This window comes from Trichosurus vulpecula, chromosome 5, assembly GCF_011100635.1.
Source record: "Trichosurus vulpecula isolate mTriVul1 chromosome 5, mTriVul1.pri, whole genome shotgun sequence".
NCBI lineage: Eukaryota > Metazoa > Chordata > Mammalia > Diprotodontia > Phalangeridae > Trichosurus > Trichosurus vulpecula.
In genome coordinates this window covers 178,034,204-178,043,438 of record NC_050577.1, presented here as the reverse complement: position 1 = coordinate 178,043,438, position 9,235 = coordinate 178,034,204, and the positions used below count along the sequence as shown (strand labels likewise).

The following is a 9,235-nucleotide window of genomic DNA, read 5'->3' as shown; positions in this document are numbered from 1 at the left end:
AATAATGGACTTGGAATCAGTACAGACTTGGATTTCAATCCTATTTCTAACATTTAGTAGTTATGTGACTATAAGCAAGTCATTTAATGTCTCTTACTCTCAGGTTTCGCATCTCTAAAATGAGGATAATGGCACCTGAGGACCTCACAGGGTTCTTGTTGTAAAGATCAAATGAGATAATGTATGAAATAATGCATGTATATAAATTGAAAACCTTTCAGTGTCATAAAAATGTTAATTATGATTGTCCAATGTTCTCTCCCAGTAGCTTTGCGGAGCGGGTGATGCACATTTGCTAGATAACTGGCCAAAGTTAATGAGACTTGGATACTTGGATGCCTGTGATCTTGGTGATTTAGATACTTCCTCCAGTGGTGATAGAGATCATGACCCACCTAGGCTCATCCAACTTGTGTGACTCTTGTCCAAGCCCTCTTACAAATACACCAACAAAGGTCTGCTCAAAGTGTTGGAAGCCTTCCTCTAGATTTCTAGCTTTTGAATGGTTAATAATATCATGAACACTATTGTCCATTGGTTATACTTGTTTTTTTAACCAGGTGACTGACTCATTTCTCCCCTTCATCCCTGCCCTTGTCATATATTTCTTGGGTGGGGGGAAGGGAAAAGAATACACATTTTAAGTTCCTAGTATGTATCATGCACTGTGCTAAGCATTTTACAAACATCTCATTTGATTCTCATAACAGGTATGTAAGGTAGGTGCTATTATAATCCCCATTTTACAGTTGAGGAAACCGAGACAGACAAAAGCTGTGATTTGCCTTCGGTCACATTGATAGTTAGTGTCTGAGGCCGGTTTGAATGCAGATCTTCCTGACTCAAGGCCCATTGTTCTATCCACTGTGCTACCTAGCTGACTATTATCCTTTACATGATTTTCCTTTGAAATTCCTCATTCATGTAGATTAGATTGGAGCATTTTTTTCATGGAGCTGGGCATTTGTACTTTGGTTCAGTAGGGAGGGACGTATGTGCTTTGGTCCCTTACTAAAGGGCATGCCCATCCAAAGGTTCCTGATCTGTTCTTTGGTCCCTGTGATGCAAAAGACTGGTGACTTAAAAGGAGAGTCCAAAGTCTCAGGCTCTGTCACTTTGTCTCTCCTCTGAATTAGTAGCTCGGGAGTCTGCCAATTGTTGCTTGGGCTTCTTGATCTTGAGGAATGAATTTCTCTCCTCTCCTCCTCCCCAGAATTAGCCTATGGCAGCAATCCAAATACAGTAGCTACATTCAAATAGCAGGAAGAACATATGCTAGTCTAGGTGAGGCTGATAGTGGATTTCAAATCCTTGGCTGCTTCTTCTGTTTTGTATTACTTTCCCTGAGCATAGGTCACCAAATAGCAATCCTGAGTAATGGATCTCTCTAGCTGTGGTGATTACCTTGTGGATTTGAGAGGTCTGGAGTTCTTGGGTTCTGACTGGCAGCAAGAAGTGCTTCCTACAGTTAGGATGCTCCTCAGAGGAGAGGACTAAGATCAGCGTGATCATCCTGGGGCCTGAATGCCCAAGCCATAGTGCGGCTGGCCAGAAGACCCAGATCTTGAATTGCTGTTCAGACAGTGCAAACTGAGGTGAAAGCAAAATCTATTTGGGAGTCCCACAGATCATCTGAGAGATTTTAAAGTATTTGACAACATGTGCTTGTAAGTCTTGTGTTTTAAGCATTTCCTTCAAGACTCAGTTCAAATTTTACTACCTCTTCCCCTGACCAACGCTACTGCCTACCCACTGACATCACTTCCCCGTTTTTCTGTGTATATCTTGTGTGTATGTAGTTGTTTGCATATTATCTCTCCCTCACCCCACCCCTGTTATTTCATCAAATGAGATATTTGTAAAATTTTTAGCATAATGCCTGGCACATGGTATGTACCATTAGATCCTTACTCCCTTTCCATTAGAATGTGAGCTCCTCACGGGCAGGCATACTGTTTTTCCTTTCTTTGATTCTTCAGCTTCCTCCCTGCTCCAGTATAGGCCAGCTATTAAGCTTCCTTTACCATAAAAGAAATGCTTAAAAAACAAAAAGCCTCATAAGTGTACATTAACACATGCTTAAAACATGAACCCATCTCATTATTACCATATTGTATTCTCCTGGGAAGTTGAGATTTAAAACATAACACATTTTGTGAGAGTGATGCACAAATCTCATTTTCACCTCTGAACTGAAATTGTCTTATCAATTCACAAATCTGGATCTCCTGGCAAGCGGTGCTCTGGTCTGGGAATTCTTAGTCCTTTGGTAGGTAGTATGCCTCTGGCAGTGATAATCTTTGAGAAGTTGTGGAGATATCTTCTGTTGGGCAACCAGCCCCCAGACTCAAGACCTCTTGAATTTATGGGGCTGCTTGCAAGCTTGGAAATAGCCATCTCAGAATTGCTGTTCAGATATCTGTGCTCAGGAAATTAAACACAGAGGAGAAAAGGCAGCTAGGGACTTAAAATCCAATCTCAGTCTTACCTAGGCAAACATATACCATTGCTGCCATGTTTGAGCATCATAACTACTAAGGATGTAAGGGAGGGATTTTCCCCATTATTCTCTCTCTCTCTCACACACACACATTGAAGATCTATGGGAGAATTTGAAAAGTCCTGACATGATTGCAAATGGAAAGGGATAGAAAGTTCATTATTCCCTTTTGGGGACATATTGTACATAAGCCATACCTAAATTTTATTGAACAAACTTTCTCCAATGTGAGCATAGAGAATGTGAGACTATTCTAATCCCCTCTCTTCAGGGTTCAGACTACCCCAAGATTGGACATAATTCATATGAGTCCATAGTCAAATCTCTTTTTGTGGGAAGTGGTCCCACTTGAGCTGCAACTGAGATTGCTAATGTGTTGCAGCCTGCTCACATCTATAGGCAATCCTTCCCTATTAGATCTGTTATGGGCATCATCCACAACAGTGGTAAGCATCTTTAATGAGCATTTGTCTTCTTGTTTATGCCTCAATTTATATTAATAACCAGGGCATTGTCAAGCAAGATTTATATTTTTCAAAAATCTCATATTGTTTTGACATTACTTTGTTCCTTACTTCCGATCTCCTCCTTGTCACTGGAGAAGCTCCTGCCCGGGGTTTCCACTGTCTTAACTGGTAAAGTCTCTCCCGGACAACTGTTTTAGGAAAGTCCTAGTCACCATACCTCGCTTCCCTCTCCACTTTCAAGCCATTTCTTTGTCAAGCACTTTGCCACTTTCTGCATACTATTTGAACTCGGTTCTCTCAGGAAGTGGTATCTTTATCATTTTTCTCTATTCTCTCTTCTACCACCACAATTAAAACTCTCTCCAGAACCTCAGTCTCTTCGAAGATTCCTCGTAGACTGACAGTTAAACTGAAACTTTCACGATTCTATTGCTTCCTAAAGATATAGAAACAGTATCTACACTCCCTGAGGAGAGACTATTGAAAACTGGTGTTACAAAAAGATAAAGTTACCAATACCTTTTGAATCTTGTACATTTGTAAAATCTAGTCAGAGGCAATGGGCAGAAGAGGAGACCTTTATTTCTTCTTCTTCCAAACCACAGCTTAGAAAAAGACATTAAAAACCATAGAAACATAAACCTTCACAGCTGCATGGAAAAGGTAAATTTTCCCTACCTAAATTTTCATTGTGATATCTAAAAGTACATTGCATTTTCCCCCTCTTCTTTAATGCCTAACATCATTGTGCTGTGTTAAATAAATGAGTCATTTTAGTCCGAATAGAGGCTCTGGATTGCGAGAAATAGCTTTTGAATGGTGTATATAAAGAGCTTGAAAAGTAGGAAGTTAGTGTCTTTGTTATCTTTTCCACAATCATCTTGTTTGAAGCATTCGATATATTGCTGGGACTCTGCTGAAAAAGCACCTTGAGCTCAAAATCTATTTATTTAAGACCATTTGCATAAATTGAAGACAAAGAGGGTGAATAAAGGAGTGAAGCAATTATTGGAGAGATATATAACTATCATAGGAAGGAATTAAAATCTCCCCCAAAGCAAACAACCTCTGTACTCTGCCTGCAGGTTCAAGAGGATTTGTTGGTACTCTCCAATACAATTCCTTCTAGATCTGCTTTGCTATGGCCAGATGATATAAAGAAACTGACCAGAAGTTGTTATAGCAAGCAAAATAGAAGAGGGGGAAAAAAGCCAAGGAGTTCAATCAGAATTCCACAATACTTGAAGCAAGCAATATAGTACTTATCTAAAGGGAAGCTATTTTCTTTCTTGGTCTGGTTATACTATCAAACAAAACATTATGCCCCAATAAGTTGTTTTGAGGAGTGGCATTTATTTTTTTTCTTTGTTTAAAATAGTTGTTTTGGTTATATTATCCAATATGACTGGGGAAGCCCTCTTATTTTGTTTATTTCTTTGGTTGCAAGTTCAATGTTATCTTCAACTTGAAGACCTGATAGCTATGAGAATAATGCATTCAAAGAAAATGACTGTTCAGTACCACAGACTTTGAAGTTTGCAGTCTGTGGACATTCTGGCCCTATTCTCAGGGATATTAAATTTGTTGGTAAGAAAAACATGACAATTTATTCTAAAAGCATAATTTTTATCGTTCAGTTCACCAATGTTGCTTAGGTAGTTAATGTCGTCTAAAAATGAGAGATTGGGAAACAGAGGCGCCAATCACGTGATCGTGGTTTAGGTATTATTGTTCAGACTTTAAAAGATGCTCACAAACCTGTTCATGTCCAGAGACTCAAAAGTAGCCTCAAAGAATAGCCTGACAGAAGGGATGTCATATAAGGTCAGTCTGGCACATTGCTAATTACTTCACAGGCACTCTAAACAATTTAAATGACACCGTGATCTCACTGCTTTGAGATACCCACTTGTGCAGACTGAAACTTGGCCACACCTTCCATTCTGTGTGATTCTTGGCCAAATCTTTCAATATCTTTACCTTAGAAGACCTACTCAACGCACTCAAGACCTTCCTCTGGTCCTTTAACTATTTCACAGATCCATTGCAGTAGACAGACTATAAACCACAGTGTAGTCCCCTCCTCCACCTCCATTCCAGAGTACTCCCCAACTTGCAGTTGAAAGTTGGATTACTGGGGCAGCTAGATGCAGTGAGTAGAGCACCAGCCCTGGAGTCAGGAGGACCTGATACTTGACACAGGAGGCCTCAGACACTTGACACACTTACTAGCTGTGTGACCTTGGGCAAGTAACTTAACCCCAATTGTGCCCTGCCTTCCCCTGTCAAAAATAAAAAAAAAATAATAATAAAGAAAGTTAGATTACCTGGAGGCTGACTTACTCTAGTTCAAGGTAATCTGTGCATTCATATCTCTAAAACTATTGCTCATGAACCCTGCCCTCCCTACTATAGGTCTGCCTTCAATGGGTGTCCACTTGGCCAAATTAGCCTAAGGCATTTACTGAAATGACATCTTTTATCTCTCATTCTTGCTAAATGACCTATCCACTCCCTTTTCTGATTATATGTGTCCTTAATGATATTTTATGCCATTCACATTATGCCAGCCCTCAATGGCAATATGCTGCACTCTGCTAACATCTGCAATACATACTTGTATCACCATTTGGGTCAATTTTTATTCTTTTGAGAGTATGGCATTCCATGATTTATAGTCATAGAACTACACCTGAAGAATATTGGTGAAAAAAAAAGAGATGGAGTTTTGTGCTAGCAGGCACAAAAGTGGTATCACTATGTAGTTTCCCAGATGCAATTTACCTTTACATCTTTCTATTAAATTCTGGGGCCAGCTTACTGTCCATCTATAGCACCTGTCCAACATATGTACTGGTGAACCAATTCAATGCAATGCCTTTCCAACTGCATGTCATAATTTGGGCAAAACGTGTCCCCCATACATTTATCTGTATTTTTTTCTCTTTGTATGAATTACTAAACCAGTTTATTAGGAGTCAGGAGGCCCTACTGTTCCAGGAATAGATGAAAAAGATAACTAAATATAAGATCATATGGAGTATATGTAATGTAAATGAATGATTTATTAACATATTAGAACTTATATATCCAGTTGAATTTTTTCATTTTCAGAGTAATCACCATATGAGACTATACATTTATTCAAGTAATGTAAACATTGAACTAAACAGTTTGGAATGCTCCACTTGAAAGTTCCATGTTGATTTTAGAGGTCATCTGGTCCTAACACTACTTCATACCTGAATCTTGTCTAAAACATCTAGCTTCTGTTTAGATATATTCAAAGATGCAGAAGACTACCTCTCTTTTTGTAGATGTCTTACTGAAGTTCTTTTCTTTTGTCAAATCACCATCACTTCCCAAGTCATGCCCCAACCCACCTCCCCATGAGGAGAACCTTCCCTTGAAACAGGTAAGTACAGTCAAACGAAATAAATCAAGTTATTGACCATGTCTGAAAGTGTATGCCTCATTCGGTACCTATTGTTTACTACCTCTTTACAAAGAGGCAGGAGGCATTGTTCATTCAGTACTCTGAAGTCCTGATTGGTCGTTGCATTGATCAGAGTACGTAAGCTTGTCAGCATTGTAGTCCATTACACTATTGGGTCACCATATAAATTGTTCTCCTAGTTCTGCTTACTTGACTCTGTCCACATCGATTCATACAAATTTTCTCAAGCATAACATGAGACGTTCTCATCTCTGAGCTTTACTTTCTGGTTCCAGTCAACAGTATGGAAGCTTTGGGGCCAGCTTTATAACTGAGGAAAACATGTGCAGTGAGAGATCATAAAAGGTCATCTAGCTGGTTGCAGAGTTAGAGTAGCCAATGACTTAGTGGGTATACAAAAGAGATCAAGCCCTTTGCCATTTATGGGTATCATTCAAGACTACTTTTGAGCTATGTCCCAAGAACTGCATTAGGAAGGAGTAGACTGACTCATTCCCTTATTCCAGACTCCATTTTAGCTATTATATGGTAGTTAAAATAAACATTCTACCTGGGCTAACCTGAGCTAGACTTTGGGCTGACTCTTTTGTATTTCCTGAATAGATGATCAAGCAGAAACCTCAAGATGGACACCTCCAGAAGGAGACTCTGTGAATTTGAAAGGTCTGGAGGTCTGCAAATGCAGTGGCAGCAGGGTCTGCTGGACAGTGCTACAACTTCAGTCTTTCCTTGCTCACTGCCCTGCTTATGGAAAGAATCAGTCCAGGAATGATTGACCGTACCTGGGATGCTGATGAGAGCTGGTGAATTTCTTCACTCAACACTTTTTTTTTTGCTTTATTGTCACCTGATGGGCATTGTTACTCTTAAATGTTTTTTGTTCTTGTTTGGATAGCATTTTAAAATTTACTTGGTCTAGATTAAAATTAAGATTCAATCTTTTTTTTTTTGCAAGTTAGAGATGTTTATTTCAGCAATATTCTTGTACCACACCCTAAAACAGACCTGTACAGGAGGAGGTCAGACCCAAGGAGAGAGAAAAACCAATATACACTACCTGGAGGGCCCTGAGCTCCCACCTTTGGGATGGGAGGAAGGGACATAGTGGGGGCCCCCACATCTCATCTAGGAGGACATCACACACACACACAGATCCTGGGGTGGGCACTGCCCCAGCATTGACCACTGTCAGCTCAGGCTGCAGGTAAGTCTTTCCCTCACACACCGATGGGGACTGGGGTAGGAGAGAGTGGTAAGGGAGGCCTCAGAAGCTCCTGCAAGAACCAGACCTGCTCAGGATGTCCTGGGTCTGGTGCACCACCAGCATCTCCATGCTCATCGCATCTGTGCACCAAAACTCCAGGCGGTCTTTAATGCCCTTGATCCACGGCAGATCCAGCACTTGAGGCTGCACCCAGGTCATGTGCACCCACCTGTCCACCTCATCAACACTGCCTTTCACCAGACCCACTGAAAGGGCCTTCATCACCAGCAGCTCCACCTCATTCACCTTCACCCTGGTGCTCTGGGCAATCTCCTCAAAAGTTAGCTACGGGTGGTTGGCTGGGCATGGATGAAAGTCATCTCTGTGAGGCAAAGCAGTTGGATCTTCTGCAGGAGCAGGGCCTCCTTGGTGGCCTGATTGGGCTGCTGGCACTGGGCAGGCTTCAAGGTCTGGAACTTTGTGACGTTCCACCGTTGAAGGCATGAAGTGTGTCAATCAGCCACTGCCCGTCCATGTTCCTCAGGGAGTGCAGCACAGGGTGCATGAGCACTTCCTCAAAGTTGTAGATGCCTTCCCTGAGAAGTCCTGTCAGGCCCAAGGTAAAAGCTCTCTCTTGCTGCTCAGACACTGGCAGGTCCTTTACATTTATACAGCCCAGGAACCTCAGGGAGTTCTTGTAGTAGGAAGGTGGTTTCTGATAGTATGATAGTACTTGCTGGAAAGGTCATAGAAACAACTGTGCATGGACATCACACCCAAAAGGTTGTTAAGCATCTCTTCCATGTCTTCAATCATTTCCTTGGTCGCCCGGAGGTCTCCAATGTTCAGTTTTAGAGCGCCTATGTCAGTTTTATACAGGATTACCACCTCATCACTGCTTTTTACCTTTTCCTGAATCTTTTCTAGAACTGTAAGAGCAACATTAGGATCTGTCATCTGTCTAACTACATGGAGAATGATTTCCACCAAAGACAGGATTCATTCTGTGCTTAAACTCACTGACGAAGTTTTCATAAAGTTTGATGAGCCCATCACCCTGAGCAAAACAGGGATCCTGCATGAAGTCCAGAATCTGGAGTGTGAGCTGGTGCCATAACTTCTTGGTGTAGAGCTCCTTGAGGCCTGGGCCCAGCGCTCTGGCTCAGCTGCAGGAAGCCGGCACGTCCTTCATGGAAGCAGCGGCCAAGATTCAATCTTAATTTAGTTCTGAGTGCATAAGTTTGTGTATAGAGACCACAGATGGTGGACAGCAGGGACGATTTGAATAAACAAACTTTGACATGTTGGAGATCCTTATTTCTGGCCTGGCAGCCAGAGGTCACTCATGTCTGGGGACTTTGAGCATTTATGATTTTTATTGATATGTATTTTTAAAAAGAGCTTCTAACTTCACGAGAACTTATGTGGATTTCAGCAAAAATTTGCCCATGGGGGCTAAGTGAGTCATCTTGTAGAAGTAGAGCAGTTGCTTTTGAGCATTGGTACCTGAGTCTAGGCAATATCCACCCTACAATGGAGGAGAGGAAGGGGATTGTAAAAGGAGAGAGGTGTAAGCAGAAAGAAATGTCCAAAGCCAATTCCAGTGG

General features: G+C 41.3%; 1 pseudogene; it reads right to left on the bottom strand.

Moving 5' to 3' along the window:
- Positions 1 to 7,688: 7,688 nt before the first annotated feature.
- On the bottom strand, positions 7,689 to 8,820 carry LOC118851116 (annotated as a pseudogene).
- Between the last annotated feature and the right edge of the window lie 415 nt (positions 8,821 to 9,235).